Source organism: Taudactylus pleione, unplaced genomic scaffold (genome assembly GCF_031769625.1).
Source record: "Taudactylus pleione unplaced genomic scaffold, aTauple2 ptg001183l, whole genome shotgun sequence".
NCBI lineage: Eukaryota > Metazoa > Chordata > Amphibia > Anura > Myobatrachidae > Taudactylus > Taudactylus pleione.
The window spans coordinates 1,079,731-1,092,398 of NW_028285584.1; positions in this window are offsets into that span (position 1 = coordinate 1,079,731).

The window sequence follows — 12,668 nt, forward strand, 5'->3', positions numbered from 1 at the left end:
CCCCCTATGCATTGCCCGCAGTAGTAGTCCACCCCTATACAGTGCCCCCAGTAGTAATCCCCCTATGCAGTGTCTTTTATATAGTGCCCCCAGTAGTATTCCCCCAAAAGCATTGCCCCCAGTAGTAGTCCTCCCATGCTCTGCCCCCAGTAGTAGTCCCCCCATACAGTGTCCAAGTAGTAGTCTCCCATGCTCTACCCCAGTAGTAGTCCCCACCTATACAGTGCCCCAGTAGTAGCCCCCCCTATGCATTGCCCCCAGTAGCACACACCCCCATATACAGTGCCCCCATGAAATGGCCCCCCTATACAGTGACCCTTGCAGCTGCCCCCCTATACAGGGACGCCTGTAACACTCCCCCCACCCCCTATGCCGAGACAGTGCCCCACACACACACAAAAAAAAAGCTTACCTGAATCCCCGCTCCTTACGCGAGTCCCGGCTCTTCTGTTGCACAGTTGGGAGAGACGTCAGCGTCATGATCACCAGCTGCGGGGGGGGGGGCTGCTCCCTTTCGTTGTACAGCAGCCAATGAGAGTCTGTCTGACTATGTCACTGTGTAGTCTACACTACACTAGCGGAATGGACGCTAGCTGCGGGCGCAGACAGCGCAACGCTGCTAGTGGGGGCCCCTCCATGTGTGGGGGCCCAGGGACGACCGCCCCTGTCGCCCCCCCCTTAATCCGGCCTTCTGATGACGATGATTGACGGTCTACAGGGGATGATTGATGTGCATACACTGAACGTCTGAACGTTCAGTGTATGCACTTCTCCCCTAGGGAGGCAACGGCATTATTACGATGTCGTAATCATGCCGTCACCCCCGCATCTACAAGTGGATGGGCACCTTTACTGTAAAGACAGATAAGCAGCGAAGGGATAGATACAAAGTGACAACAGATTCAGGGGCATGGCACCATATCTGCACCTTCAGGGCCGTAACTAGGGATGTGTGAGTGGTGCCTACGCCCAGGGCACAGGGGAGTGTCAGCGTCGCTGCTCCATGACACCTGCATTTGGTTTGCAGAGAGCCTGACTCAGCACAATGCAGCCTATAGAGGCGGCAGGAATGTCCCCTAACCCTACAGCTTGTAATGTCACCCGGAGTGTCTATAGGATGCGCCAGGTACTCTTCTGCTTGCTGGTCCATGACCTGGGCTGCACTGTAACTACTGTTGGGTGAATTGACTCAATTGATTCTGAAATTAAATTTGTTAAAAAATTAATACAATTTCTGAATAAATAATTCACATCGGAGAATCAGACGTATCATAGTGCATGGAGAGTAATGCATCAACACACATGACTAGTCTATGGCCTTATACACTGAGCATCCAGCCCCTCACACACTGAGTGATAAACGCTAAACAAGACTTGTCTGGCATTTATTTGTACTGCCCTTTTAAAACTGAGCCAAAGGTGCTGATGATCGTTGGCTTTGACAAACCGCTTGTTAGTAAATCTACCCCTAATTCATCTTGGCTCGTTCTAGAGCAGTGGTTCTCATACTCCGTCCTCAGGATCCCTAACAGGTCATGTTTTCCAGACCACCTCGCTGGTGCACAGGTGTACTCAGGGCCGGTTCTAGACATTGTGGAGCTCAGGGCGAAAGTTCCCAGTTGCCCCCCCCCCAAAAAAACAAAACAAAAAGAAAGAACTTTTTTTTAGATAACATAACATTACGCCACACATAGTAATGGCCTTTATGAAACATTATGCCACATGCAGTAATGCCCTTTATAACACACAATGCCACACGCGTAATGCCCTTTATAACACACGATGCCACACTCAGTAATGCCCTTTTATAACACACGATGCCACACACAGTAATGCCCTGTATAACACATTATCCACACGCAGTAATGCCCTTTATAACACACGATGCCACACGCAGTAATGCCCTTTATAACACATTATACCACTCGCAGTAATGCCCATTATAACATATTATGCCACAAGCAGTAATGCCCTTTATAACACATTATGCCACACGCAGTAATGCCCTTTATAACACATTATACCACACGCAGTAATGCCCTTTATAACACATTATGTCACACGCAGTAATGCCCTTTATAACACACGATACCACACGCAGTAATGCCCTTTATAACACATTATACCACACGCAGTAATGCCCCGTATAACACATTATGCACACACAGTAATGCCCTGTATAACACATTATGCTATGTGCAGTAATAACCTATATAATACATTGTGCCACACACAGTAATTACCTTTATAATACATTATCCCCAATTCAAATTACACCACACAGTAGTCCCTTATGTTATGACACAAAGTGGTGCCCCTTTTACATAATGCCAAAATTAGTGTACCTTATACACAAGGCCCACAGTAGTAGTGCCCCTAATACAATGGCCACAATAGTAGTGCCCCTTATACAATGCCCACAGCAGTGGTGCCCCTTACACAATGGTCCCAGTAGTGGTGCCCCCCATGCAGTGCCCCCTCATTAGTAGTACCCCCAGTGGTAATGCCACCTATAGTAGTTCCCCCAGTAGTAAAACTCCACAGTAGTAATTCCCCAATTAGTAATGCCCCCTATAGTAGTGCCCACAGTAGTAATGCCCCCTATAGTAGTGCCCACAGTAGTAATGCCAGTAGTAATGTCCCTTATTGTAGTTCCCTCAGTAGTAATGCCCCCCATTACTAATGCCCCCATTAGTAATGCTCCCCAGTAGTACTGCTCCCCAGTAGTACTGCCCCCATTAGTAATGCTCCCCAGTAGTACTGCCCCCATTAGTAATGCCCCCTATAGTAGTGCCCACTGTAGTAATGTCCCCAGAAATAATGCCCACTGTAGTTGTGCCCACTAGTAGTAATGTCCCCTATAGTTGTCCCCCAGTAGTACTGCCCCCATTAGTAATGCTCCCCAGTAGTACTGACCCCATTAGTAATGCTCCCCAGTAGTACTGCCCCCATTAGTAATGCTCCCCAGTAGTAATGCCCCCATTAGTAATGCCCCCATTGGTAATGCTCCCCAGTAGTACTGCCCCCATTAGTAATGCTCCCCAGTAGTACTGGCCCCCTATAGTAGTGCCCACTGTAGTAATGTCCCCAGAAATAATGCCCCCTGTAGTTGTGCCCACTAGTAGTAATGCCCCCTATAGTTGTCCCCCAGTGCTGGTGCTTCCGACTGTAAAAAAAACAAAAAAAACACAATACTTACCTTTAGCCACGCTCCTGCTCCTGCTCCCGCTGCTGCTGCCACTGCCTTCTGGTCAGACGGCGGCTCCTCGGATCTATGGGGAGACGTCATGACATCATGACATCCCTCCCATAGTACTCTCTCTCTGTCGGAAGCCGGAGCTCAGGAGTGAGCTCCAGCTTTCGGCTGCTGCTGCTGCAGGGCGGGAGCTGGGTGCCTGCTGATAACAAATATCAGCGGGCGCCCGGCAAATGCAGGGTCCCGGCGGCGGCAGGGGGGGGATTGGACCGGCACATTTTTTTTTCCCTTCTGATTTTTTTTTCGGTGGGGGGGGACTCAGTGGCGCCCTCTAGGTGTCGGCACTCCGGGCGACGGCCCTGTTAGCCCGCACCCGCACCTAGACAGTAATTAGATAGACAATGTCTAGATAGACTCCAGATGTTAGACAGTCAATAGGTCGACAGGTACAAAAGGTCGACACACTAAAGGTGGACGTGTAAGAAGGTCGACAGGGTCAAAAGGTCGACATGAAAATGGTCGACACAGAATCTATCAAGTGTCGATTTATACAGGCAATCCATTGCCAACACTTCTCCAAACACACTGGTCACCACAATACCCAATTATGTTCTGTACTTGTCATTAATGCTGTTAGCTATATAGGTGCAGGAATACAGGCAGCCACTGAGATCTCCACAGTTGCTAAAATGCACCAACATACTGTATTTTATGTTATTATATATACAATATCTGACCAGGGACAAGGTGCATGAATCATCTTCCTTATCAGCAGTGACAGGGTCACTCAGCCTCCACTGATGGGTGTGGTATAAGAGATAGACAGTAATTAGATAGACAATGTCTAGATAGACCCCAGATGATAGACAGTCAATAGGTCGATAGGTATAAAAAGGTCGACACACTAAAGGTGGACGTGTAAGAAGGTCGACAGGGTCAAAAGGTCGACATGAAAATGGTCGACACATGGTTTTTGTTTTTTAGCCCTAATCTGCACTTAACTCTAAGCCTAACCTTCCCCTTGGTGCCTAACCCTAACCCTCCCTTCTAGTGCCTAACCCTAACCCTCCCTTCTAGTGCCTAACCCTCCCTTCTAGTGCCGAACCGTAACCGTCTTGGTAAGTGCCTAACTGTAACCGTCTTGGTAAGTGCCTAACCCTAACCATCTTGGTAAGTGCCTAACCGTGGGAGTAAGTGCATAAACCTAAAAAAAAAATAAAGTGTCAATAAATTTTTTGTGTCGACAATTTTCATGTCGACCATTTTGCATGTCGACCTTCTTACATGTCGACCTATAGTGTGTCAAACTTTTGTACCTGTCGACCTACTGACTGTCTAACATCTGGGGTCTATCTAGACATTGTCTAACTAATTACTGTCTATCTACAGTCTGGAACCCTCCACTGACACATTGTATAAGATAATTTATCCATTATGTTTATTGTGATTGCTTTCTGGTGGAAGCCTCTCAGTGTGGCCTCAGTGATGGTGGAAGGGCTTTCATGGGGTAGAGACAACACCAGCTAGATTGTACAGGTCTAACCTGGGCAATGCCAATCTACTGCACTTTAATGGCAGCTGAAGTGTTCCTAAACCTATATTACCCTATATTTAAAAAGCATTATATACAAACATAATTTAGCATGTCACTGGCCCTTTAAGGCATAAGTGGTGACATCAGAACCTGTAAGCAGTGTTATGTCATAAAGGGCATTGTCAGGTGACAGTTAAGAACCCTGCTGGCTGGCAATTCTGTACCACTGTGTGCCTGTAAGCCTACAGAGCAGCAGAGGTTTTTGTCAGTGAATTATTTACAATTTCCCAGAGAAATGAGAGAATTGGCCACGTATAGTCGTGGTTCTATACCATCAAGGAGCCCAGCTTGTAGCTCCACATTATTTTCATCCAGCCAGGACAGCTGCAGAACAAGTCCATATGCCACCATGAAGGGCACACATGGAGAGGAGAAACCTAGAAAGCCATATAGCCTAGGTGAGGACCTCTATGACTATACAGAGCAGGCAGCAAATAGAATCTACGCCAGGCTGCTACCTAACTCAGCCTCCAAACAGTCGTCTAACGTGAGCCAGCAGGAACAGCGCTCTGCACAAATACATGGCATCAAAGCACAGCCATCTAGAGACTCTGCTGGTGATGGCTGTAGTAGGGCAACACTGGGCAAACCACCAGCATGTCCACTGCTCATTACTAAATTGCCGTTATTGCCACTGATGAATCCAAGGAAAACATTTGGACCAGTGTATAATGCTTCAGATGTGAAACTCTCCCATTTATCTCCATCGAGGAGCCCAGCATGTAGCTCTGCATCAACAAGTCCATTTTCATCCAGGCCGGACAGCTGTACAAGTCCATATGCCACAATGCAGGAGATACAGGTAGAGGGGAAACATGTCTCACCTAGAAAGCCATATAGCCTAGGTGAGGACTTCTATGGCTATAAAAAGAAGGCAGAAAATAGAATCTGCGCCAGGCTGTTACACAACTCAGCCTCCAAACAGCCATCTAACATGGGCCGGCAGGAACAGTGCCCTGCACAAAGACACGGCATCAAAGCACCACCATCTAGAGACTCTGCCGATGATGGCTGTAGCTGGGCAACCCTGGGCAAACTACCAGCGTCTCCACTGCTCGTTACTAAATTGCCGTTATTGCCATGGATGAACCTGACCAAAATATCTGGACCAGCTCCTGCCTTAAATCCGAAACCCTCCCGTCTCCCGGCGCTGAAGCCATGAAGGACATCTGATGCTCCGGCTCCCAAACTGAAGACCAGAGGCGCCCTTAGGGGGAGAGGTTTCCTGTATCCCAGCACCTCACACACACCTGAATTAGAGCTACTCTGTGGTTGAGGGAGTAGAAGTCCAATCAAGTCCTCCCGTATCCCACAGCTGACTCTCATAAACACATCTGGGGTAGGTGCTTCCTCATCCTAACTGAAGACCACCTGTATCCCACGGCTGAAGCATAGTTCCTGCCACCAAAGTGACTGCTTCCCGTGTCACACAGCTGCAGCAATTATCTGTAGTTAGAGACAATTATAAATAAAATTCTGTTTGAATCTATTATTTATGTTGTGTCATAATCTGCTGGGATAGGGCAGCTGTGAGAGGTCTGGGGGCTTTTACCCAGGTTCCAAAGCAGGGTGACATCAACTCCAGGGAAGGTGCAGTAATATCTCTGTGAGGAGAACGTCTTTATTTTCTGGGCCTGTAATTTAGGAATGACTGGAAGGTTGGGTGGGTCTGTTATTTCCCTCCCCCTCTCTTTTATTCCAGTATTATTTTGTTATTGTACCTGTACTGTATAAACTAGCACCTGTGTCACTATTATTGTGCCCAATATTCATTATAGTCTTATGTAGAGTTGAACAAAAGTTATGTAAGAATTGCTCTTATGCTGCGGCCACTCCGACCATTTATCTTTGTCTGCATAGAAAGCACTGGCTCATGCAATAACAACCAATCAGACACTGGTGGGATTAAAGTAGCTGCTATAAATATATTTCCCATGGTCTTTTAGAGCATGATTTTATTGTTTCTGGTGCACTACAATCCCCAGACGTGGAGAGAGCTTAGCGCAGGTCTCCTGGGGTGAGTGGAAGCCGGGCTCTCCCACATCTGTAGCTATATCACATAGACTGGCAATTACCACTTGTGTCCGGGTGCATTCAATCAGACCTTAAACACATTTCCGTTCTCTTGAAAGTGTCTCAAACTCTATTTTAATGGTGTAGCTTGAAAACATATATTTGGTCATTGGCTCCTCTTTGTTGAGGGGACCCTACATTTAGGAAACTTTGTAGTCTGCTTGACTTTGTGATCTGGCCCCACAGACATGTAATGTGTTTAGCACAGTGATCGCCAACCTTAATTGAGGTGTGAGCTACTTTAGAAAAATTAAACCTCCTGAAGAACTACTAAAATTGTATAAAAAAAAAATCTGGCTAATAACCAAACAATTGAAGGTCATTTAATGAAAATGAAAAAAAATGTTTCATAGAAAATAACAATGCATTTAATTATTACGGTGATATTGTTGTAGTTTGTAAAAAAAATTAATTACAGGCACATTGTGTTAATGTTAATGTTAATTACTGGCTCCTTGGAGGTACGTGCAGTAGAGAAGTAAAAGATATAGGCAGGGCTGCTGTGTGATTTTCTGGCAGGGCTGGGTGGGAGTCAATCTCTCTGCCATAGCGTAGACGGTGCTGGTGGAACCATGTTATGCGATTGCTGTAGAGGCTGCGGCAATCACCGGACGTGCTTCCCTGTGGCTCCACCCATGGCGTCGACACCACGGGGGAGCACACATCAGAGGTCACTTCCTCCTAGTTGACTCGGCAGTATTGCAGCTGGGGGAGCTACCAAAATTAAGACCGGAGCTACTGGTTGGAGACCACTGGTTTAGGATACGTATTTAGAAGTTTAGAGATACTTTCCTGACATCACCATCACCACGTGCTGAGCAAGCACTGTGAATGGGACCCAGGTCGCATCGACACGGGTTACCCGTGTACACTGTATAGGGAGCCGGGTTGAACCCGTGTAAATACTGGCTGCTTTTGTATGCGGCCCACAAATGCTGGACAGCTTTATTGGTACACTGCAATTTAGTTTACAATTTGGACACACCCCTCCCAAATCTAACTCTCTCTGCCCATGTTACACCTGTCCCACCTGCAGTGCAGCATGGTGTTACCAAGGTGCACAGTCACTGGCTGTATCTTAAGGTGCCCACACACATAGCGATATTTTACACGATCTGGCCGATTCCGACACATTTGAATGACAGATCGTGTAAAATATGGGCAAATCGTGAGGAAATCGTGAGTCCCCACTCACGATCACGATGCGATACGCGTCCCCGTTGGTCGCACATCGCATCGTCAGATCTGCCGTGCAGTAGGGCAGATCTGACAATCTAGGAGGCGATGCACTGTGACAGTCTGGATGCAGGAGAGACCGTTTGAAGATTGGACACCAAATCGTGTACAGATTGTGTGGAGATCGTGTGCAGAGCTGCCGGGGAGAGTTTCAGGGGAAATCGTACACAAATCGTACACATCGGCTGATCGTGGGCAGATCGGTATGTGTGTGGGCACCTTTACTCTATTCCTAAAACAGGCCCAGTGTTAATAGACAAAACAGGTTAAAAGAATTGAATATGAGTGTGAAAGATCTACATGGGGCCCTATACATAGGAAATATCTGCATGGGGCCCTATGCATAGGAAATATCTGCATGGGCCCTATACATAGGAAATATCTGCATGGGCTCTATACATAGGAAATAGCTGCATGGCACCCTATACATAGGACATATATGCATGTTGCTCTATACATAAGAAATATCTGCATGGGGCCCCATACATAGGATATATCTGAATGGGTGCCCCTATACATAGGAAATATCTGTATGGGGCCCTATACATAAGAAATATCTGCATGGGGCCCTATACATAAGAAATATCTGCATGGGGACCCATACATAGGAAATATCTGCATGGGGCCCTATACGTAGGAAATATCTGCATGGGGCCCTTATACATAGGAAATATCTGCAAAGGCCCTATACATAGGAAATATCAGCATGGGCCCTATACATAGGACATATATGCATGTGGCTCTATACATAGGATATAGCTGCATGGGGCCCTATACATAAGAAATATCTGCATGGGGCCCTATACATAAGAAATATCTGCATGGGGCCCTATACATAAGAAATATCTGCATGGGGCCCTATACATAGGAAACATCTGCCTGGGGCCCTATACATAGGAAATATCTGCATGGGGCCCTATACATAGGAAATATCTGCATGGGGCCCTATACATAGGAAATATCTGCATGGGGCCCTATACATAAGAAATATCTGCATGGGGCCCTATACATAGGAAATATCTGCATGGGGCCCTATACATAGGAAATATCTGCATGGGGCCCTATACATAGGAAATATCTGCATGTGCCCTATACATAGGACATATATGCATGTGGCTCTATACATAGGATATATCTGCATGGGGCCCTATACATAAGAAATATCTGCATGGGGCCCCATACATAGGATATATCTATTTCTGGACCTATACATAGGAAATATATATATGGGGCCCTATACATAGGAAATATCTGCATGGGGCCCTATACATAGGAAATATATACATGGGGCCCTATACATAGGAAATATCTGCATGGGGCCCTATACTTAGGAAATATCAACATGGGTGCCCCTTAACCACTTGCCTGGCGTAGTGGCATAAAATGTGTCAGATTGCCCACAGGCGGTTGTTGGAATGTCATTTTCCCGCAGCTGGCAGGCTCCGCACACCTGGTTGGCCCCTTGTCATCCTCTGGTCACTGCCGTCAGCCTCTTCCTCCTCGGCCATCTAGATCTCCATCCTCGGGCAGGAAGCCAGGAGCTAAATGGTGAAAAGGCAAAAGTTAGATGTTTGTTACTAAAAAAAATCAGTCTTTCTGCAGCAAAACAGTTATTGTTGAACTACATCTCCCAGCTTTGTGTTCTAGTCAGTTACTAAGAGGTGCAATAGCAGACAGGTAGCCCACCGGTACACTTCAGTCTCATATGCCAGTCATGTGCTAATTACCAAATACCCCCTGATGTGTATTACTCACGCTCACTCCGTGGCAAAGTGACTGTGACTAGCTATAGAAATTGCCTCCATGTTTACCTCCATGCAATTTGAGTCACCCGTAATTGCTCTAAGTAGCGTATGCAGGCCCCAATGCGTGCGTAGTTCGCTAAAAGTCACTAGATCCATAAGCAGGTGGGATTGCACGCAACTCAGAATCAGGCCCTTTGTGCCCGATATCGCACTTAGGGTTATCTGCACTGCGAAGCCTGAGGCAAGGCCACACAATTCAGCGGAATCACGTGATTGTCTGTCCATACCACGCACTTCACTAGGGAACGTGGGCGGGTGGCCTCCGGGAGACTTGCCCACTCTTCTGGGCATCCAGGAGAGTCACCCAAGATTCATGAATCTCCCGGATGTTCTGTAAGCAGGTATACTTATACTATTGTGCAGACACTGGGCCTGATTCAGAGCCGCTCGTAAGCGGCCGCTCGTTCGCTCCGAGCGATGTTCGCACATACGTGCATGCGTATGGGTTGTAATGCGCATGCGCCAACCAGTCAGTGCGGTCGGAAATCATGTGCTCGCAAAATGGCGAATGCCTGCTAATTTGAGTGACAGGATGAGGCGTTTGTGGGTGGTAACAGGGGAAGGTGCATGAAAACGGGGAGTGGAGATCCGAAAGCAGGCGTGCCAAATGGTCAAAACGGGCGTTTAATGGGAGTGCATAATTAACAAAGCAGCGTCATCGACCACGTCACTTGGTTGTCTTTTAGCCTGAACTGCTCGCATGATTGCGGTAGGAAAATGCTACCACAAGAATAGCGAGCAGTTCATACGCCTTTCGATGTACTCGATTAATCTAATAAATAGCGGAGATGACGTATGATGCGAGCGGCCAGGGGGCATATTTACAAAATAGCGAGCGCATGTTTCGTTCGCTCGTTCAGACATAGAGGCGTCAACAGACCGCAAAGAGCGAGCGCTCAATTTAAATAGCCAGCCCCTTTTTCAGAACGACCGTCCGCGAATAGCGTCCGGGTCTGAATCAGGTCCACTGTGCCCAGTGGATAATGTGGCTGGCGCTGTACTAACCTTCAGCTGTATATAAGTAAAAAAGCTGAAAACATTATTAGAAAAAAAAAAAACCTTTGTGTCCCTGAATACATATTATGTTCCTTTGTTATGTTAATGCAGTAATAAAGAAACGCCTCACACCTATTGGTAGTGAAATGAATGCAGCCAGTTAGTAACATGATAATCTGCAAATGATTGATGCTGACGTTTCTGCTGTTTTATGGTAAGGGGCAATTTTACCTTATTGGATGCATAATAGCAGCGCAGGGGCCTCATTCTACTCCGGCCAGGGTGTCTCTGTGTCTGGTTTGTATGTGTTCCCAGCATTCGTGTGAGTTATTTCCTCTCATACTGGTAAATTATTTGACATTAAATGAATTGGTCCTGACATTCAGACCCACTCGCAAGCGGCTGTCCGCTCGCAAGTGGGTCGATGTTGTGGACTGCGCATGCGCACGACGGCGGGAGCTCCGTCGTGCGCATGCGCCAGACGCGACGAGCGAAGGATTTTCCTTCGCTCGTTGTGTCTGATCAAAGGGGGCGTGATGTCGATGTTGATTGACAGCACGTCCCCTTTGGTGGGCGTGCCTCACTGACGGGGGCGTTCCCAAGGGAACGCCTACCGTCAGAAGCCGGCCCACTGACATCACTAGTGATGTCAGTGGGAGTGATTTTGGCTCTGAATGAGGGCCTTAGAGTGTAAGCTCTGCTGGAGCATAAACGTATGTGCCTGAATAATGTTCTCTGATTATACAGCTCTACAGAATATGTTGGCGCTGTGTGAAAAAGAAATATCATAGTAACCGGATATTCTAGACTGACCATCGATTGTTTGAAGCAGAAGCCATAGTTACATACAGACTGGTCTTACACGGTCCAGACAGTAATCTGAGTGAGGCCTTAATTACCACTGGTTGTGGGGTCAGCATCCCACTGAGTTATCGCACTAAACGTAACCGAGCTGAATCTCAGGAAGGAACTTAAGGTGCCCATTCACGTGCCGATAATACTGAGCGATTGCACGATTACGCCATCGTAATCATGCAATCGCTCAGTTATCAACTGCACATCGGGCATTTAAATGTCTAAAACGACCAGCAAGGCGTGCGCCCGCTGGTCATTTCTGACATCTATCATCGCCCGAACATGACTGTCAACCTGACGACCAGGGCTGGATTAAGGTTTTGGGGGGCCCCTGGGCAACAAACTTGTGGGGGCCCCTATATACCACCGTTTCTCGTCACCCTAGGATTTTCTTTTTCTTTCTATTCACCTTAATGCCCCTCTTGCAATGCCCACTGTAGAAGTGCCCCTTATTCAATGTCCCCAGTAATTGTCCCCCCTATACAGTGCTCCTTATGCAGTGCCCCCTGTAGTAGTCCCCCTATGCAGTGCCCCCTGTAGTAGTGCCCCTTATGCAGTGCCCCCAGTATTGGTCTTCCCTATGCAGTGCCCCTTATATAATGCCCACAGTAGTGGTCCCCCCTATACAGTGCCCCCTGTAGTTGTCCCCCTTTTGCATTGCCCTCAGTAGTAGTTCCCCCCTATGCATTGCCCGCAGTAGTAGTCCACCCCTATACAGTGCCCCCAGTAGTAATCCCCCTATGCAGTGTCCTTTATATAGTGCCCCCAGTAGTATTCCCCCAAAAGCATTGCCCCCAGTAGTAGTCCTCCCATGCTCTGCCCCCAGTAGTAGTCCCCCCATACAGTGTCCAAGTAGTAGTCCCCCATGCTCTACCCCAGTAGTAGTCCCCACCTATACAGTGCCCCAGTAGTA